Here is a 22317-nt window from a genome sequence, read left to right as displayed (position 1 = left end):
ATTTCTTCATTGCTTAGATCTATAGGCTCTGGGGCTTTGAGATCTTCTTGAGCCATTTTTGGTCTGTTCGCGCCCTTTAGGTGTGAGAAGCAGCGCCTTGTACTCCCAGGTCGCTGGGTTGTGACGCTGTATGTGGAGGTGGGGTCAGAGAAGCGAAATGGCGGCGCTCTCCCTGCCGCTTGCTGCGGGGACCTGCTGGGTCCCGGTCCAATCGCCCACTCCCTCGCCTGTCCACCCGCGCACAAATGCGCGACCACAGTCAACACGCAGCCCTGCTCCCCTGCTGTCTCCTCCACGGTCACTCGCCTGGTCGCTCACTTGGTCGCTCACTAGGTCCAACCCTGCACCTGGATTCCGCGCGCCTGAGTCCATCTGACCGAGTCCTCCTGTGCAACCCCGCTTCACCCGCCGCTGGTTTCGCCCCTTACCGGTCAGGCTGAAGAATTTGTTGTTAACGGACTTCCGAAAAGTTCAATTTTCCGTGTTCTGGCTGTGTTTTCTGTTGCTAATATTCAGTTGTCTCTAAACTTGGTTGTGTGAGAAGGCACGGCACATCCACCTATGCCTCCATCTTGGCGGAAGTCCTCCACACTGTTTTCCATAGCAGCTGTACCAATTTACAATCCCACCAATAGTATACAAGAGTTCCTTTTTCTCCATATCCATTGGCTATCTCTTCTATTTTTTTTTTACTATTTAAAAGTCAAAATTAACCTTTAACATAACATACCTATTACAACTCCTATTCACATGTTAGTACCTGGAATAATTTTAAGAATATTTTATTAATTATGGTATTATAGTTGTCCATTTTTTCTCCCCTTTATTCCCCTCCGACCAGGCCCCCCATAGCCTCCAGCATTTCCCTCTTTTACTTCATGTCCATGGATCATACATATAAGTTATTTGGCTTCTCCATTTCCTATACTATTCTTAACCTCCACCTGTCTATTTTGTACCTACCAATTATGCTCCTTATTCCCTGTACCTTTTCCCTCATTATCCCTCATTACCCTCCCCATTGATAACCCTCCATGTGATCTCCATTACTGTGATTCTGTTCCTGTTCTAGATGTTGGCTGTGTTTGTTTCTGCTTTTGTTTAGATTCAGTCATTGATAGTTGTAAGTTTGTTGTTATTTCACTGTTCAGAGTTTTGATCTTCTCCTATTTCTTAGCTAAGTCCCTTTAACATTTCATATAATAAGGACTTGGTAATGATGAACTCCTTTAACTTGGCCTTATCTGGGAAGTACTTTATCTGCCCTTCCATTCTAAATGAAAGCTTTGCTGGATAGAGTAATCTTGGATGTAGGTCCTTGCTTTCCATAAGTTCAAATACTTCTTTCTAGCCTTTTTTTGCCTCTAAGGTTTTCTTGGAGAAATCAGGTGATAGTCTTATGGGAACTTCTTTTCAGGTAACTGTCTCCTTTTCTCTTGCTGCTTTTAAGATTCTCTCCTTATGTTTAATCTTGAGGAATGTAATTATGATGTGTCTTGGTGTGGTCCTCTTTGGGTCCAAGCTGTTTGGGACTCTCTGAGCCTCCTGAACTTCTGTGTCTATTTCCTTTGCCAGATCAGGGAAGTCTTCTTTCATTATTTTTTCACATGAGTTTTCAATTTCTTGCTCTTCCTCTTCTCCTTCAGACACCCCTATGATTCAGATGTTGGCACATTTAAAGTTGTCCCAGAAGTTCCTAAGCCTTCCTCATTTTTTTGAATTATTGTTCCTTCATTCTGTTCTTGTTAAATGTTGACTTCTTCCTTTTGTTCCAAATCATTGATTTGAGTCCCAGTTCCCTTCCTTTCACTGTTGGTTCCCTGTATATTTTGCTTTATTTCACTTTGCATAGTTTTCACTTCTTCCATTATTTTGCAGCTGTGCTCAACCATTTCTGTGAGCATCCTGATTACCAGTGTTTTGAACTCTGCATCTGATTGGTTGGCTATCTCCTCATTGCTTAGTTCTTTTTCTTGAGTTTTGATCTGTTCTTTCCTTTGTGCCATATTTCTTTTTTTTCCCCAGAGGAAAAAAATGTATTTTTTTTAGTTTTCATTGTCAGCTTTATGTTTTGTTTTGTTTTCCTTTTTAGACACATGGACAAAGCCAAAGTGGGGTAGGATCAAGAATGGAAGGTGGGGATTTGCGGTGAGAGTAGTGGGCCGTATTTATTTGTCTGCATACACCTGTTACATTGTAGGGGGTGGAGCCTTAGGTATTTGCCAGGTTGGGGCTACCCACTTTGCTGCATTATGGCTCTATATGTGGGGGAGTGGTAAGAGAGGGAACAATGCCACTTGCTTGGCTCTTGCCCACTTTCGTTCCCTTCCCCAACTTCCCACAAGCAAATTGTGCACTTTTAGGTGCTGCTCTGATGGTGATTCCCAGGTGGGTGGGCTTGTGTACATTCTAGGACCCCATGAGTCTCTCCAACAGACTTTCCTTTGAGACTGGGAGTTTCATGCACCAGTCCAACCCCCACACGTGTTTGTAGCCAGAGGTTTTAAGGCTTTATTTGCTTGGTGCTGGAATCCTGTGTTGCACAGTCTGTCTCGCTCCCCAGTTGTTCCTTCCAGTTTATCCACACATGAATGTAAGACCACCTGGTCTGCCAGCTGCTGCCCACCTACTCTCACTTGGTCCACCAGCCACCATCTTGCTGCACATCCTCTCCACCCTGCGTGACTGTCTGCCCCTCCTACCAGTCTGAGTGAATGTTTCTTCTTTAACTCCTTGTCATATTTCCATACAGTTTAATATCCTGGCATTTCAATTCTGGTTGTTTTTGTTTTCAAGTTAATCGTTATTTTTCTTTTGGTTGTGTGAGGAAGTGAAGCATATCTACTTATGCCTCCATGTTAGCCAGAAATCTGGAATAATTTAATTGTAGCCATTCCAATAGGTGTGAGGTGATATCTCATTATGGTTTTGATTCAAATTTTTCTATTAGTAATGTTGAGCATCTTTTCATTCACCTTTTGACCATCTGCCCAACTTCTTTGGAATAATGTCTATTCAGATCCTCTGCCCATTTGTTAATTAAATTGTTTGTTTTTGTTGTTGAGTTGTGTCAGTTCTTTACATATTTTGATATTAACCCCTAAATTTTTCTCATCCTGTAGGTTGCTTTTCACTTTGATGATGGTTTCTTTTGCCGTGCTGAAGCTTTTCAGTTTGCTATAGTAGCTCTTGTTTATATTTTCATCTTGTTGTTTATGCTTTACTTGTTATATCCAAAGATATCATTACCAAGACCCGTATCAAGGAGACTGATTCCTACATTTTCTTCTAGGAGTTTCATAGTTTCAAGTCGTACATTTAAGTCTCTAAACCATTTCAAATTAATTTTTGTGAGTGATATAAAAATATAGGTCCAGTTTCATTCTTTTACATGTGAATATACAATTATCCAGCACCATTTATTGAAGAGCCTGTATTTTCTCCCTTGAATGATACTCTTTTTTAAAAAAATTTACATGAGCATATTTACAAATGTGCCATCCTTTCTTTGCACTGTTCTGGACAAGAACTTAAAAATGTACATGGCCATTACAGTTTGGCTTGAAGAGATTGATTTTTCTCCCACTAATGCTAAAATCTGAGCATAGGAGAAATATTTTCCTAAATGTGGAAACATAATCCTATTTTCTTTTTAAAAAAATATTTTATTTATTTTTAGAGACCGAAGAAGGGAGGGAGAAAGAGAAAAAAAAAACATCAATGTGTGGTTGCCTCTCATTCGTCTCCTACTGGGGACCTGGCCCACAAGCAGGCATGTGCCCTGACTGGGAATCAAAACTTTGACCTTTCAGTTAGAGGGCCAGGACTTAATCCAATGAGCCACACTGACCAGGGCATAATCCGGTTTTCTATAGACTCTTTTGATGCATTTTGCCAATACCTCTATAGTCAACAAGTAACACTAACAGTTCAAGGAAGGCACCTGAGCTCACTTAACAAATTGCCTTTCCCTGGTCAAACCACTGGATCTAGAGCTCTTTTCTGATTCTTTTTTTTTAAAGATTTTATTTATTTTTAGAGAGAGGGGAATGGAAGGAGAAAGACAGGGAGAGAAACATCAATGTGTGGTTGCCTCTCACATGCCCCACACTGGGGACCTGGCTTGCAACCCAGGAATATGTCCTGACCAGGAATCGAACCAGCATCCCTTTGGTTCACAGACCCACACTTAATCCACTGAGCTATACCAACCAGGACTCTTGTCCGATTCTTAACTGTCATCAAGTTCAATGTTTGTACTGTTTATAAAGTCAGACTTCCAAACATCTTAATTCAGTGACAAACAAAACATAAATTAGCCTTTGAATTCTCCACAGGCCCTGATATTTAACACAGAACTATCAGAGGTTTGGAGTATTTAGTATATTTAATACTTATCACTAATTAACAATATATCAGTTGTATTGCTAATTACAACTGATATATTAAAAGTTGTAATATATCATCTCAAACCCTCCACTCAAGGAATACAAGTTGTAGAATTGGATAGACTGTTCCAATGATCCTGACACCTGATACTGCAAGAGAGTCATATCGTGAAACTGTTGAGTCTCTGTGCAAGTTGACTCAAGAACAGTAAGTGTGGTTCCAAAGATGAAAGCATTTAAGTCTTTCCTGCCCTGGGGGAGGGGGCTGACAGTGAGCAAAGCAACTACAGAGCGTGAACTCTAATGTTATCCATAGGATATCGAGGTGGATTTGAGTAAATTATTTAGCTTCTCTGAACCCATTTTCTTACCTATAAAATAAGAAATATTAACAATGGTCATCTCACAAAATTGTTTAAGAATTAGATGATATAGAAAATTGAACAATAGGAAGTCTGACAACAATGAACCACTCAGCTAGACGGGTAAGAGGGGTGGAGCCAGCAGTGGAGCAGGTTGGGCAATAAAAATCCCCTGACCCAGGCAGCCAAGAGCGAACCCCAGGTGTGGGGTAGCCACGGGTGGACCCACTGAAGGCCCAAGGTGGCTGGCTGGCCGTGGACACACATTTGCATGCAGATAAACCAGCAAAGGAGTGAGCATTGAGACAGACCTCGCAGGCCCTAGCGGGGGGAAGGGGCAGAGGGGACCTCCATTGCTCCCTCTCTGACCCTGCCCCCACAAATAGCATCACAAACCAGAGACCTGGGTGGCCCCACCCTGGTGAACAACTAGGCTCCACCCCTCATACATAACAGGTGCAAATAGATTAAAACATGGCTCAAGAAGAACTCAGTGCCCCAGAGCCCATAAATCTAAGTGAACAAGAAATTGCCAACCTATCAGAGGCACAGTTCAAAACATTGGTGATCAGGATGCTCACAGAACTGGTTGATTTTAGCCATAAATTAGAGGAACATATGCAGGCTAAACTAATCGCAATGAAGGAAAATGCACTGGAAAGCAATAGCAATGGAAAGGAAACTGGGACTCAAATCAAGCGAGCGGACCAGAAGGAAGGAAAAGATGACCAAACAGAAAAATATGAAGAAACAGAATTCAAAAAAATCAGGAGAGGCTAAGGAACCTCCAGGACATCTTTAAACACTCCAACATCCGAATTATAGGGGTACCAGAGGAGGAAGAGGAACAGCCATGAATGGAAAACTTATTTGAACAAATAATAAAGGAGAACTTCCCCAATCGGGCAAAAAAAAAAAAATGGACTTCCAGGAAATCCAGGAAGCTCAGAGTCCCAAAGAAGTTGGACCCAAGAAGGAACACAACAAGGCACATCATCATTATATTAGCCAAGATTAAAATGAAGGAGAGAATCCTAGAAGCAGCAAGAGCTAAGGGGACAATCACCTACAAAGGAGTTCCCATCAGACTGTCAGCGGATTTCTCAAAAGAGACCTTATAGGCAAGAAGGGGCTGGAAAGAAGTATTCTAAGTCATGAAAACCAAAGACCTACAACCAAGATTGCTCTATCCAGCAAAGCTTTCATTTAGAATGGAAGGGCAGATAAAGTGCTTCTCAGATAAGGTCAAGTTCCAGGAGTTCATCATCACCAAGCCCTTATTATATGAAATGTTAAAGGGACTTATCTAAAAACAAGGAAGCTAAACAACAAAACAAACAAGAGAACAAGTGGGCAGCGACCAGAGGGGAGAGGGAAGGGAATTTAAGGGAAAAATGGGGAGGGATTTTGAGGAACAAGTATGAAAGACACAGGGATGAGGACTGGGTGGGGGAATGGGAGGGAGGTGGGGAGATGGGGCGGGGGGGCTGGGATGGGAGAAATAGACAAAAAACTGTACTTGAAAAATAACTAAATAAAATTTAATTTAAAAAAAAAAAGAAGAAGAAGAAGCACTGCCAGAAGGTCAAAAAAATTAAAATAAAGACTAGGACACAGAAAAAAAAAAAACTAGATAAAAATTTTAAATAAATAAATAATAAATAATAAATAAATAATAAATAAATAATAAATAAATAAATAAATAGAAGATAAAAAAAGATAAACAGTGAAAGGACAGCAAACTCACAGTTATTAACAACCACACCTAAAACAAAAGCAAACTAAAAGGACAGCTGGATCAGGAGCAGAACCATACAAATGAAGATCACATGGAGGGTTAGCAACAGGGGAGTGGGAGAAGGAGAAGAAGGGAGAAGGTACAGAAAATAAGTAGCATAGACTGTAAATAGAAAATAGATAGGGAGAGGGCAAGAATAGTATGGGAAATATAGAATCTAAATAACTTGAGACATGTGGTCATAAACTAAAGGGGGAATGGTGGGGGAGGGGTGTTCAGGGTGGAGGGGAATGAAGGGGAGAAATAGGACAACTGTAATAGCATAATCAATTTTTAAAAAGAGTTTGCACCTGAATGTGGGGGTGCAGGGTGGGGGCCTTTTAGGTGAGAGGGTAAAGATATCTTTGGAGTAAGTTTGGTCACCAGAAAAGAATTAGATGATATAAAGTATATAAAGTATATTGCATGGCAACAGTGCATTTTTTTAATTGCTTAGGATGGGGAAACAAAATAGTGTAGTAGCTAAGCAGCCACGCTGTAAAATAAGAGTGAGTCCTAAATTCCAATTCTAGCTCTGCCAGTTCCTGAGTGACTATGAATAAGTCATGACTGCTCTCTAAGCCTTTGGTTCCCAATCTATAAAAAGAGGTTAATGATAGCACATATTTCATAGCGTTCAGTAAATGAGCTAGGAGAGGTCAAGTGTTAGGAAAACTGTAATTCTCAGGAAATGGAAACTGTTAGCCTGCCATGGAGGGATGGATACAATTCTTTAAGCATTTGGGAAGAATTCACATTATGTTCCCATTAGAGAGAGAAGGTGGAACAGGACATTGATCACTGGAACACAAGTATAGACTGATGAGAACCAAGATAGGTGCTGGGTGGCCAGATGGTTCCCTCAAGGAAAGGGCAGCTCTGATGTTGGAAGTGGAATGCTGGACACACAAACCATTGGCTTTGGGTTTTCTACCCACCAGGGACTCCTTTTTATTTACATCTTTATTTGTATATAATAACTGCAGATTAAAAGAAACATACCTGAAAAGTACAATTTGATGAGTTTTGACATAAGTATATACCATGTACCATCACTACCACCAAAAAGGTAATGAACATTTGCATCACTTCCAAAAAAATTCTTTATACCCTTTCTGTAATTGATTTCCTTTCTCTCTCTTGCCCTATACCAAGGCAAACACTGATCTGCTTTATGCCACTTTAAATTTATTTGTATTTCTGGGCCCTTCAGGCCAAGATGGAGGCATAGGTAGAAACACTGTGCCTTCTTACACAACCAAGTTTAAAGACAACAAAGGTTTAGTAACAAAAACGCAGCCAAAACACAGAAAATTGAACTGTACGGAAGTGCAATGACAAACCATTCAGCCAGCCCGGTAAGAGGGGCGGAGCCAGTGGCTGGTGGAGGGGGGTCAGGCGGGAAAGATCAGCAGGACAGACCCAGGAGCGCAGGTGGTGGTTGGCAGATCCCAGGTGTGGGGTGGCAACGGGCTACCCCAGTGAGAGCGCAAGACAGCTGGCTGTCCATGGTCACACATTCGCACAAAGCTAAATCAAGTGAAGGAGCAAGTAGTGAGACAGACCACTCAAGCTAGGGCCCCAGCGATGGGAATTAGAGCCTGAAAGCACCAATTGGAAAGACTTTTGGGGTCGAGGGACCGGGAGAGACTCCCAGGTTCACACAGTTTGTTGGAGAGACCCACAGGGTCCTGGAGGGTGCACAGGCCCACACACCCAGGAGCCAACACCAGGGGGGCCAGGTTTGCTTGTGGGAAAGAGCAGAGGGGACCCAAATCCGAGAGAGAGTGGAACAAGCACCATTGCCCCTCTATGACCCTGCCCCCACATACAGTGTCACAATCCAGCGACCTGGGTGGCCCCACCCTGGTGAACCCTTAAGGCCCCCCACCTCATACGTAACGGGCAACAACAGACCAAAACATTATGCCACAAGAACAGCTCAAAGCCCCAGAGACAATAATTCTAAGAAACCAAGATACAGCCAACCTACCAGATGCACAGTTCAAAACACTGGTGATCAGGATGCTCACAGAACTGGTTGATTTTAGTCACAAATTAGAGGAACAAATAAAGGCTAAACTAATTAAAATGAAGGGAAATGCACTGGAAAGCAATAGTGATGGAAAGGAAACTGGGACTCAAATCAAGGGAGTGGACCAAAAAGAAAAAAGAAACAACCAAAGAGGAAAAAAAGGAAGAAACAAGAATTCAAAACAGTGAGGAGAGGATTAGGAACCTCTGGGACATCTTTAAATGTTCCAACATCTGAATTATAGGTGTACCAGAAGGGGAAGAGAAACCGCAACAAGTAGAAAACTTATTTGAACAAATAATAAAGGAGAACTTCCCCAATCTGGCAAAAAAAATGGACTTCCAGGAAATCCAGGAAGCTCAGAGAGTCCCAAAGAAGTTGGACCCAAGAAGGAACACAACAAGGCACATCATCATTATATTAACCAAGATTTAAATGAAGGAGAGAATCCTAGAAGCAGCAAGAGATAAGGGGACACTCACCTACAAAGGAGTTCCCATCAGACTGTCAGTGGATTTCTCAAAAGAGACCTTACAGGCAAGAAGGGGCTGGAAAGAGGTATTCCAAATCATAAAAACCAAAAACCTACAACTAAGATTGCTCTATCCAGCAAAGCTTTTGTTTAGAATGGAAGGACAGATAAAGTGCTTTTTAGATAAGGTCAAATTCATGGAGTTCATCATCACCAAGCCCTTATTATATGAAATGTTAAAGGGACTTATCTAAGAAAAAGAAGATAAAAAATATGAACAGTGAGAGAACAGCAAACTCAGTTATTGGGAACCACACCTAAGAAAAAAGCAAAGTAAGAGGACAGCTAGATCAGGAGCAGAATCATAGAAATGGAGATGACATGGAGGGTTAGCAACAGGGGGGTGGGAGGAGGAGAACAGGGGAGAAGGTACAGAGAATAAGTAGCATAGATGGTAGGTAGAAAATAGACAGGTGGCAGGGCAAGAATAGTATGGGAAATATAGAATCTAAAGAACTTGTGACACATGGACAGAAACAAAAGCGGGAGGAATGGTGGGGGAAGGGTGGAGGGGAATGAAGGGGGAAATAGTACAACTGTAATGGCATAATCAATAAAATATATTTAAAAATAAATAAATTTATTTGTATTTCTGGAATTTTTTACAAATATATTTTACTGATTATGCTATTACAGTTGTCCCATTTTCCCGCTTCATTCCCCTCCACCCTGCACACCTTCACCCACCCATATTACCCCATTTTAGTTCATGTCCATATGTCATAAGGTCTTTAGCTTCTACATTTCTCATACTATTCTTGCCCTCTCCCTATTTTCTACCTACCCTCTATGCTACTTATTCTCTTTACCTTTTCCCCCTCTTTCCTCCTCCCACTGTCCTGTTGATAATCCTCCATGTGATCTCCATTTCTGTGGTTCTGTTCCTGTTCTAGTTGTTTGTTTAGTTTGTTTCTCTGTTTGTTTTATGTGTGGTTGTTAGTAACTGTGAGTTTGCTGTCATTTTACTGTACAGGTTTTTTATCTTCTTGTTCTTAGCTAAGTCCCTTTAACATTTCATATAATAAGGGCTTGTTGATGATGAACTTCTTGAACTTGATCTTATCTGAGAAGTGCTTTATCTGGCCTTCCATTCTAAATGAAAGCTTTGCTGGATGAAGTAATCTTGGATGTATGTCCTTGTCTTTCATGACTTGGATACTTCTTTCCAGCCTGCCTGTAAGGCCTCTTGAGAAATCAGCTGACAGTCTGATGGGAACTCCTTTGTAAGTGACTGTCCCCTTTATCTCTTGCTGTTTCTAGGATTCTCTCCTTCATTTTTGTCGTGGGTAATTTAATTATGATGTGCCTTGGTGTGTTTCTTCTTGGGTCCAACTTCTTTGGTACTCTCTGAGCTTCCTGAACTTCCTAGAAGTGTATTTCCTTTGCTAGATTGGGGAAGTTCTCCTTTATTATTTGTTCAAATAAGTTTTCCACTTGTTGCTCTTCCTCTTTTCCTTCTGGTACCCCTATAATTAAAGATGTTCTGGAGGTTCTTAAGCCTCTCCTCATTTTTTTTGAATTCTTGTTTTTTTCATTATTTTCTGTTTGATTGTTTCTTTCTTCCTTCTGCTCCACTCCATTTATTTGAGTCCCAGTTTTCTTCCCATCACTATTGGTTCCCTGTGCATTTTTGTTCATTTCACTTAGTATAGCCTTCCTTTTTTTCATCTAATTTGTGACCAAACTCAACCAATTCTGTGAGCATCCTGATCACCAGTGCTTGGAACTGTGCACCTGATAGGTTGGCTTTCTCTTTCTTACTTAGTTGCATTTGCTCTGGAGCTTTGATCTGTTCTTCCATTTGGGCCATTTTTGCCTTGTCATGTCTATTACATGTGAGGGGCAGATCCTTAGGTGTTCACCAAGGCAAGGCAACCCACGTTGCTGGGTTGTGACGCTGTATGTGGGGGTGAGGTCCAAGAGGGAACAATGGCAGTTACTCCACTGTCTGTTGGATTTCAGTCCTCTCCACTGCTTCCCCCAAGCAAACTGGGACCTTCTGGTGATTGTTCCCATGTGGGTGGGCTTGTATACATTCTAGGACCCTGTGAGTCTCTCCAACAAACTCTCCTGTGAGGCTGGGAGTCGCTCCCTGCACCTCAACCCACACAGGCATTTTCAATTGGTGTTTTGAGGCTTTATTTCCATGTGCTGGGACCCTTGGTTGCGTGGTCTGTCTCCCTTCCCAGTTTCACCTGGTTTATCTGTGCACAAATGTGGGACCACCTGTTCAGCCAGCTGCCTTGCATGCCATGCCCAGCTTCACAATCGCTGCCTCACTGGGTATGCCCATTGCCACCCACGCCCAGGGTCTGCAGCCACTGCCTGGGCACCCAGGGTCCGCCTGCTGCTATCTTGCATGCCTGAGGTGCCTTTCACACCCAGTGCCACCGCTTTTTGTGCCACAACCCCTCTCTGTCCAGCTGCCCAACTCTGCCCCACTTACCAGTCTGAATGAATGTGTGTTTTATCTCCTTGGTTGTCTGACTTCCATACAGTTCAATTTTCTGTTAGTTCTGGTTGTTATTTTGTTTCTAAATGTTGTTGTTCTTATTTTGGTTGTGCAAGGAGGCACAGTGTGTCTACCTATGTGTCCATCTTGGCCAGAAGTCATGGAATTTTATGTAAAAGAAACCATGCAACATACTCTTTTTAGAGTGTGGTTTCTTTCACTCAGCATAATTATTTTAAGATTCATCCATGTTTTCATACATATCAATAATTTGTTCTCTTTTTGACTGAATAGTATTCCTACATGTGAATAAACCATTTACCTGTTGATAGACATTAGAGTTCTTTCTAGTTTTTACATATAACAAAGAAAAGGGCTATAAATATTCATGCACATCTTTGCATGGTCAAATGCATGTATTTCTTTTGTTAGTGAAAAACGAGGACATTTGTAGATGTATATTTAACCTTTTTTTAACCAGCCAAACTATTTTCCAGTGACTGTCAATTTTTCATTCCAAAGCAGTAATGAAAGGACAAAAGTTATAGTTTATCCAAATACCCTTGCCAACTATATGGTGAGGATTTACAGAGAAATAATGAGCATTATAATGTGCCTTGATATGATCTTCATATTTCTTGTGCTAGAGTTTTGTTGAGATTCTTCGACCTGCTGTTTTATAGTTTTTATTATATTTAGAAAAGTTTTGGCCATTATTTCTTCAAATATTTCTGTCTCCCCAACTCCTTTGGGGAGTTTAATTACATATACAATGTCTATCCTGAAAAAGTCCAGCCAATTTTTACTATAACGAAAACAGTTTACATGATATTGGTGTAACCTAGAACCAAAGGAGAGTGAACTGGAATGCATATGCATGAAAAGTGATAACTTCACTGTACTAGTCAGTGGGGGCAGTAGATGCCATTGAGTGAGCATGTGTACTATGTGCCCATTGCAATCAAAATTACTGAGTGACCAGAGCAATGAATTGTATCAAATTTCACATTAAGCTTCAACATTCCTCCACAGAAAATTTTCAGATGATTCAGAAGGCTCTAACTATAGACAACTGGTGATTAGCAGCTTCATCATGACAATATGCCTGCTCATGAATCATACATTGTGCAGAGTTTTTTTGCAAAACATCAAATCGCCCAGGTGACTCAGTCCCCTACAGACCATGATTGGTGCCCTGTGACTTCTGACTTTTACAAAAACTAAAATCACCTTTGAGAGGAAAGAGATTTCAGACTGTCAGTTAGATTCAGGAAAATATGACAGGGTAGCTGATGGTGATTGGAAAAACCATGTGAGGTCCCAAGGTGCCTACTTTGAAGGAGACGGAGGCATCATTGTCTTATGTACAATGTTTCTTCTGTCTTTATCAATAAATGTCTCTACTTTTCATATTACGTAGCTGGATACCTTCTGGCCAGACCTCATACATTAGGCCACTTGGAGTTTTTCCAAAGAAACTGTTATTCTACTCATATTTTTGTACCTTTTCTCTGTTTAATTTTGGACAGTATTTTAATTATAACTGTGCTTTATTATATGTACTATAAAATTAATAACTCACTTCTGGCCAAGACAGAGGTATAGGTAGATACACTTTGCCTCCTTGCAAAACCAAAAGAAGGACAATAACAAATTTAAAAATGAAAATAGCCTGGCTGGTGTAGTTCAATGGATTGAGCACAGGCCTGCGAACTAAAGGATTACGTTTTGATTCCCAGTCAGGGCACATGCCTGGGTTGCAGGCCACTTCCCAACAGGGGAAATGCAAGAGGCAACCATACATCAATATTTCTCTCCTCCCTTTCCCTTCCCCTCTAAAGGATAAATAAATTAAAAATAAAATAAATTAAAATAAAATGTGAAAATAAGTGAAAACTAAAACAACCAGAACTGCCAGAAAACTGAACTGTATAGAAGTCCAACAATCAAGCAGTTACAGAAGAAACATTCATCCAAACTGGTAGGAGGGGCAGAGATGGACAGACAAGATGGAGAGGACATGCAGCAAGGCAGCAGTTGGGGGACCTGGCAGGCAAGGTACCAATTGATGGAGTGGGTGGTCCCACATTTGCATGTGGATAAACTGGAAGGAAAGCCTGGGGAGCACCACATACTCTGTAACCCAGGGTTCCAGCATGGGAGAAGAAAGCCTCAAAACCTCTGGCTATAAAAACCTGTGGGAATTGCAGCAGAAGAAGAAACTCCAAGACTCACAGGAGAGTTCAGTGGACAGATGCACAGAGTCCTTGAACATACACAATTCCACTCACCAGGAAATCAGCACCAAAAGGGCCCAATTTGCTCGGGGGTGGCAGTGGAAGTGACCGAAAGACTGCCCAGAGCCAAGCGAGTGAGATTGTTCCTTCCCTGACTCCTCCCCCACATATACTGACATAACACAGCAACATGGGTTACCCCACCCTGGTGAATACCTATGCTCCACCCCTTACATAATCATAGGTACACCAAGACAAAAATATAGACCAAATTAAAGAACAGATCAAAGCTCCAAAAATAAAACTGAGCAATGAAGAGATAGCTAACCTAGAAGGTGCAGTTCAAAACACTGATAATCAGGATGCTCACACAAATGGTTGAGCACAGCCACAAAACAGAGGAAAAAGTGAAGGCTGTGCAAAATGAAATAAAGAAAAACATACAGAAAACCAACAGTGAAGGGAAGAAAACTGGGACTCAAATCAATGGCTTAAAGCACAAGGAAAAAATATTCAACTGGAACAGAATAAAGAAACAAGGATTCAAAAAAAATGAGGAGAAGCTTAGGAACCTCTGGGACCACTTTAAATGTGACAACATTCAAATCATAGGGATGCCAGAAGGAGAAGAGGAAGAGCAAGAAATTGAAAACTTATGTGAAAAAATAATGAAGGAGAACTTCCCCAATCTGGTAAAGGAAAAAGACTTCCAGGAAGTTCAGGAAGCTTAGAGAGTCCCTAAGAAGTTGAACCGAAGGAAGCACACACCAAGGCACATCATAATTACATCCCCCAAGGTGAAAGATAAGGAGAGAATCTTCAAAGCAGCGAGAGAAAACAGACAGTTACCTACAAAGGAGTTCTCATAAGACTATCACCTGATTTCTCAAAAGAAACCTTAAATACAACAAGGGGCTGGAAAGAAGTATTCAAAGTCATGAAAGGCAAGGACCTATATCCAAGATTACTCTATCCACCAAAGCTATCATTTAGAATAGAAGGGCAGATCAAGTGCTTCCCAGATAAGGTCAAGTTTAAAGGAGTTCATCATCACCAACCCTGATTATATGACATGTTAAAGGACTTATCTAAGAAAAAGAAGAGTATCAAAAATATGAACAGGAAAATGATAACAAACTCACAACTATCAACAACTAAACCTAAAAATAAATCAAAAACAAACTAAGCAAACAACTAGAACAGGAATAGAATCACAAAAATGGAGATTACAGGGAAGGTTATCAGCAGGAAGGGGGAGGGGGGAGTATGGGGGAAAAGCTTCAGGGAATAAGAAACATAAATGGTAGGTACAAAACAGACAGGGGGAAGTTAAGAATAGTATAGGAAATGGAGAAGCCAAAAACTCACATGTATGATCCATCAACATGAACTAAGGTTCGGGGGGAATGCTAGTAGGAGGGGTGGTGCAGGGTGGAGGGGAATAAAGGGGAGAAAAAATGGGACAACTCTAATAGCATAATCAATAAAATATATTTTAAAAATAATAATTCATGAAAACATTAGTATATTTCCTAATGGTATTTATATTACACTTTTTTAATTTTATTGAATTTATTGGGGTGATATTGGTTAATAAAACTATATAGGTTTCAGGTGTACAATTTTTTGTTTTAAATGCCTTTAAAGTTTTTTTTATTGTTGTTCAAGTACAGTTGTCTCCATTTTCCCACCACCACTCCCCCCACCCCAGCCATCCCCACTTTCCACCCTTGATCCTACACCACTTTGGTTTTGTCCATGTGTCCTCTGTACATGTTCCTAAAAACCTTCCCCCACCCCCATTATCCCCTTCCACCTCCCCTCTGGTTACTGTCAGTTTGTTCTTAATTTCAGTGTGTCTTGTTTTATTTTACTTGCTTGTTTGATCTTGATTAGGTTCTAGCTAAAGGTGAGATCATGATATTTGTCCCTTACCGCCTGGCTTATTTCACTTAGCATAATGCTCTCCAGTTCCATCCATGCTGTCCCAAATGGTAGGAGCTCCTTCTTTCTTTCTGCTGCATAGTATTCCATCATGTAAATGTACCATAATTGTTTGATCCATTCATTTATTGATGGGCACTTAGGTTGCTTCAAGCACTTGGGTATTGTAAATTGTGCTGCTATGAATATTGGGGTGCACAGGTTCTTTTGGATTGGTGTTTCAGGGCTCGTAGGGTATAATACCAGCAGTGGTATTGCTGGGTCAAAAGGCAACTCCAGCCCTGGCTGTTGTAGCTCAGTGGATTGAGCATAGGCCTGCAAACCAGAGGATCCCAGTTTGATTCCCAGACAAGGCACGTGCCTAGGTTGCAGGCCAATTCCTGGTGGGGAATACATGAGAGGCAACCATACATTGATATTTCTCCCTCTCTCCTTCCCTTCCCCTCCCTTCCCCTCTAAAGATAAATAAATAAAAATCTTTTTTTAAAAAGGCACTTCCATTTTTAGTTTTCTGAAAAAACTCCATACTGTTTTCCACAGTGGCTACACCAATCTGCATTCCCACCAACAGTGCACTAAAAATCAGGTGTACAATTCTGTAATACATCATCTGTACGTTGTATTGTGTGTTCACCATCCAACTCAAGTCTCCTTCCATTATCATTTACCCCTTCTTTACCCTCTTCTACCTCCCCCAAACCCCCCTTTCCTTCTGGTAATCACCATACTGTTATCTCTGTCTATGAGGGTTTTTTGTGGGGGTTTTTTTGGCTTAATCCCTTCATCTTTTTCCCTCAGTTGCCCAAACTTTCTCCCCTCTGACAGCTGTCAATCTCTTCTAACTATCTATGAGTCTGTTTCTATTTTGTTTGTTAGTTTATTTTGTTCATTAGATTCCACATATAATTTGAATTCCATGGTACTTGTCTTTCTCTAACTGGCTCATTTCATTTAGCATAATGTTCTCTAGGTCCATCCATGCAGTCACAAAAAGTAAGATTTCCTTCTTTTTTATGGCTGTGTATATTCCATTGTGTACATGTATCACAGCTTTTTTTATTCATCTACTGATAGGCACTTGGGCTGCTTCTAAATCCTAGCTATTGTAGATAATGCTGCCATGAACATAGGGGTGCATATATTTCTTTGGATTAGAGTTTCAGGTTTCTTAGGACATATTCCCAGGAGTGGAATGGCTGGGGCATGAGGGAAGTATATTTTTAGTTTTTTGAAATAACTCCATACTGCTTTTCAAAGTGTCTGCACCAATCTGCATTCCCACAAAAGATGTGGGCTTGGATGGGAGCAAAAAACAGAAAAATGTACTTGAACAATAATTAAATAAATTTTTAAAAACACTAAAAAAAGAATTATTGAAATTATTTCAAGAGTTTTAAAAATCTGTATTTTAAGGAGAAAAATCAGAGGACTGAATAGAGAACAGTAAAACTATTTAGAAGGCTGTAAAATGGGTCTTAAATAAATTTTAAAATTCTTTACTCATAGTAGTGAATTCAGGGAGAGTTGGGGGTCATGCAGTTTTCTTCAGGATAACTAACACCCAGGAACCTGCATCATTTACATGCTCCTAATTTACTTTTACCTAATTTACAATGTACAACCAAATTCTCACAATTTATCCTAGTTTTTTGTTTCATTAAATTTCCTTTCTTAATATAAAAAAAAGAGATGCACAAGTGTTCCCGTTCTCCACATCCTTGCCAATTTTTTTGTTTACTTATTGATGATAGTCACTCTGATAGGTGTGAGGTGATATCTCATTTTGGTTTTAATTTGCTTGTGAGGTGATAATTTGGTTTTAATCTGATGATTAGTGACCTTGAGCATTTTTTCTTATGATTATTGGCCATTTGTATGTCTTCTTTGGAGAAATATCTATTCAGGTCCTTTGCTCATTTTTTTTATTGGATTGTTTGTTTGTTTATTGTGCTTAGTTGTAGGAGTTCTTTATAAATTTTGGTTATTAACCCCTTATCAAATATATCATTGCCAGAAATCATCTCCCATTCAATGAGTTGTCTTTTTCTTTTGTTGATAGTTTCCTTTGCTATGCAAAAACCTTTTAGTTTGATGTAAGTCCCATTTGTTTATTTTTTTTCTTTTGTTTCCCTTGCTCAAGGAGATATATCAGAAAAAAAATATTGCTAAGAGTAATGTCTGAGATTTTACTGTTTATTTTTCTCCTAGGACTTATGTGGCCTCGAGGCTAACATTTAACTCTTTAATTCATTTTTGGTTTATTCTTGTGTATAATATAAGAAGGTGGCCTAGTTTCATTTTTCAGCATGTATTTGTCCAATTTTTCCCTACACCATTTATTGAATAATCTTTTCTCTGTTGCCTCCTTTGTCAAATATTAATTAACCATAAAGGTGTGAGTTTATTTCTGGGCTCTCTATTCTGTTCCATTAATCTATATGTCTGTTTTTATGACAGTATCATGTTATTTTGATTACTGTGGCTTTATAGTATAGTTTGATATCAGGTAGCATGATTGATCTAATTTTGTTTTTCTCAAGATTGGTCTACCTATTCAGTGTCTTTTGTTGTTCCATATATAGTTTTGGAATATCTGTCCTAGTTCTGTGAAATACACCATTGGTATCTTGATATGAATTGCATTGAATCTATAGATTGATTTTGTTAGTACAAACATTTTAATGATGTTAATTCTTCATGTCCATGAACATGGTATATGCTTCCACTTATTTGTATATTTTCAACTTCTTTTTTCTGTGTCATAATTTTCTGAGTACATGCCTTTTACATCCTTGGTTAGATTTATTTCTAGGCATTTTATTTTATTTTTTGATGTAATTGTAAATGGGATTGTTTTCTTAGTTTCCCTTTCTGATAATTCATTATTGGCATATAAAAAAGCAACTGATTTCTGGATATTTATTTTATATCCTACTACTTTACTGAATTGATTTATGAGTAGTTTTTTGTGGAATCTTTAGGGTTTTCTATATATAGTATCACATCATCTGCTGAACAGTTTCTATTGCTTTGTCTTCAAGGTCAGTAAACTTGTTCCTGCAGTGTCTATTATGCTAATAATGTCATCCAGTATATTTTTATCTCAGATATCATATTCTTTTTTTTCTAGAAGTAAATAATATTTTAGTCTACTTTTTATTGTACAATATACATCTCTCTTTAACACACCCATGCTTTTCTGTACTTTCTTGAACCAATGAAGTATATATTTTAAAGCCATTTTAATGTATTTCTCTATTAATTCTATCATTTGTGTCTATTTCTATCTTTATGTTCCTTATGGGTCATATTTTTCTGTTTTGTATGCCTTATAATGTTTTATTTGATGTTTTTGTATTCCTTTAAATATTTTTTGAGCTTTGCTCTGAGTTGCAGTAAAGATACTTGGAAACAGTTCAATCCTTCTCACTATGTGGGATGAGACTGAACTTTAGACTAAGGTTGTTCCACTACTGAAGCAATCTTTTTTTGAGTACTCAATATGATATATTATGAAGTTTCTTCTTTCTGGTGTTGGGAAACTGAGCTGTTGCTGGTCTTTATTCCCCCCCCTTCATCTTTCCTTTTTTTTTAATTTTTTTAATTGATTATGCTGTTATAGTTGTTCTATTCCCCCCTTCATTCCCCTCCACCCTACACCCCCATCCCCACCATTACCCCCCCTTTAGTTTATGACCATGTGTCTCAAGTCCTTTAGATTCTATATTTCCCATGCTATTCTTGCCCCCCCATCTATTTTCTATCTACTGTCTATGCTACTTATTTTCTGTACCTTCTCCCCCCTTCTCCTCCTCCCACTCCCCTGTTGCTAAACCTCCTTGAGATCTTCATTTCTATGTTTCCACTCCTGATCTAGCTGTCCTTTTTAGTTTGCTTTCGTTTTAGGTGTGGTTGTTAATAACTGTGAGCTTGTTGTCCTTTCACTGTTCATGTTTCTTTAACTTCTTTTTCTTCGATAAGTCCCTTTAACATTTCATATAATAAGGGCTTGGTGATGATGAACTCCTTGAATTTGATCTTATCTGAGAAGCACTTTATCTGTCCTTCCATTCTAAATGAAAGTTTTGCTGGATAGAGCAATCTTGGTTGTAGGTCTTTGGATTTCATGACTTGGAATACCTCTTTCCAGCCCCTTCTTGCCTGTAAGGTCTCTTTTGAGAAATCTGTTGACAGTCTGATGGGGACTCCTTTGTAGGTGACTGTCCCCTTAGCTCTTGCTGCTTCTAGGATTCTCTCCTTCATTTTAATTTTGGCTAATGTAATTATAATGTGCCTTGGTGTGTTCCTTCTTGGATCCAACTTCTTTGGTACTCTCTGAGCTTCCTGGATTTCCTGGAAGTCTATTTTCTTTGCCAAATTGGGGAAATTCTCCTTTATTATTTGTGCAAATAAGTTTTCCACTGGTGGCTGTGCCTTTCCCCTTTCTGGTACCCCTATAATTCGGATATTGGAGCGTTTAAAGATGTCCTGGAGGTTCCTAAGACTCTCCTCATTTCTTTGAATTCTTGCTTCCTGACTCTTTTCTGTTTGGCCATTATTTGCTTTCTTCTGGTCCACTCCATTGATTTGAGTCCCAGTTTCCTTTTCATCGCTATTGGTTTCCTGTGCCATTCCGTTCATTTCAATTAGTTTCGCCTCCATATGTTTCTCTAATTTGTGGCTATAATCAACCAGTTCTGTGAGGATCCTGATGACCAGTGTTTTAAACTGTGTGTCTGAGAGTTTTGCTATTTCTTCATCGCTTAGGTCTATGGGCTCAGGGATTTTGAGAATTTGCGACATTTTTGTTCTGTTCTGGCCCTTTAAGTGTGAGAAGCGGCGCCTTGGACTCCCAGGTCGCTGGGTTGTGACGCTGTATGTGGGGGCGTGGTCAGAGCAGGGAAACGGCGGCGCCCTCTACTGCTGCTAGCCGCTGGGACGCCGGCCCGGTCGAACCGCCCACTCCCTCGCTTGTCCGCTTGCGCACAAATAGGCGACCCCAGTCAACACGCAGCACCGCTTCCCTGCTGTCTCCTCCGCGGTCGCTCACCTGGTCACTCGCTCGGTCGCTCACTTGGTCCAACCCTGTGCCTGGATTCCGCGTCTGGATTCCGCGCCTGAGCCCCTCTGACCGAGTCCTCCTGTGCAATCCCGCTCCACCAGCCACTGGTTTCGCCCCTTACCAGTCAGGCTGCAGAATTTGTTGTTAACGGACTTCCGAAAAGTTCAATTTTCCGTGTTCTGGCTGTGTTTTGTGTTGCTAATATTTAGTTGTCCCTAAACTTGGTTGTGTGAGAAGGCATGGCACATCCACCTATACCTCCATCTTGGCGGAAGTCTCTCATCTTTCTTTTTTTTTAATTTTTAAAACTTTTTAGTAGTTTGTTTTATTGTATTTTTTCATTAGCATTTATCCCTTTTATGCCCTCGCCCTCCTCCACCCTCACCCTTTATTTCCCCAAACCCCACTGCTATCACCACACTGTTGTCCATCTCCATGAGTCCTTTTTCTTAATTGATCAATCCCTCCACCCCCAACCCTGGCTCAAGCTGTAAGCCTGCTCTCCATCCAGTCCTATGTGAGCTCTAGGAATCACTTCATCTATTCCTTTTGAGTAATTTCCCCCCAAGTTTTAGTTAGTTTGCTCATATGCATGTGCTAATCAGTATTCAAAGATTTGAGGGATACATTTTACAAATTTCTAGAGCACTCTCAGGGAAGCTCCTCTCTTCTTGTAAATTCTAGCCACTTTCATCTCCCTGAATTTTGAACTCTGTCTCCTCAATTTAGGCAGACTTGTAGGCTCAGCCTAGGTTTCCAGCCTGGAAACTCTAAGTGCTAAACTGGAGCAATTGTAGGGCTCACTTCATTTGTTTCCTTTTTCTTGAGGATCACTATCCTATACTTACTGTTTTCCAATGTTTAATGTCCATTATTTCATATATTTTGTCTACTTTTTAGTTGTTTAAGGCGGAAGTATAAATCCAGTCCTTGTTACTTTTTCATGGCCAGAAGCAGAAGTCCAGGTTTCAGTTTTTAAATATTTGGATTGACCTAATGAAACAACGCTCCAACTAACTGAGCCACACCAGCCAAGAAATATTTTGGTTGCATTAGTTTTGGAATTTTTAATAACAGCCAGATGAAATCAAAAGTCATCTACTGACAGGATTCTTAGAGATTACATAATACTCCTCTATCTCATTTGCTGGATTAACACAGCTGAGATCAGAGAGAGAAGGGGATCTTCCCAAAGTTCTACAACAAATTAACTACATTATTGGGACTAGAAATCAGGTCTCCTATTCTTCATTTGTAGTCCATCCAGTTATTTTCTGCAGATTTTCTCTTCCAAACCATTTAATTTGGATATACATAGCTTTGAAATCTAGACTTTCTGTGTTTCCCAAGCCAACAGAGTGGGCATCATTAACTCACACCCAGAATGTATTTAATTTCATTTGAATTTTGCAAACATAATCCCTAGGGTTGGCCTAAAGTGAATACCAGAGTAGCTCATAACACAGAAAAACCTAAAACAACTCTATGGGCAGGCACTCCAGAACAAAAGCATACATTTTTCCTCATT

Source organism: Artibeus jamaicensis, unplaced genomic scaffold (assembly GCF_021234435.1).
Source record: "Artibeus jamaicensis isolate MK-2021 breed Jamaican fruit bat unplaced genomic scaffold, CSHL_Jam_final contig_240, whole genome shotgun sequence".
Taxonomy (NCBI): domain Eukaryota; kingdom Metazoa; phylum Chordata; class Mammalia; order Chiroptera; family Phyllostomidae; genus Artibeus; species Artibeus jamaicensis.
The sequence above is the reverse complement of the archived record's forward strand: the minus strand, read 5'-3'. Positions refer to the sequence as shown.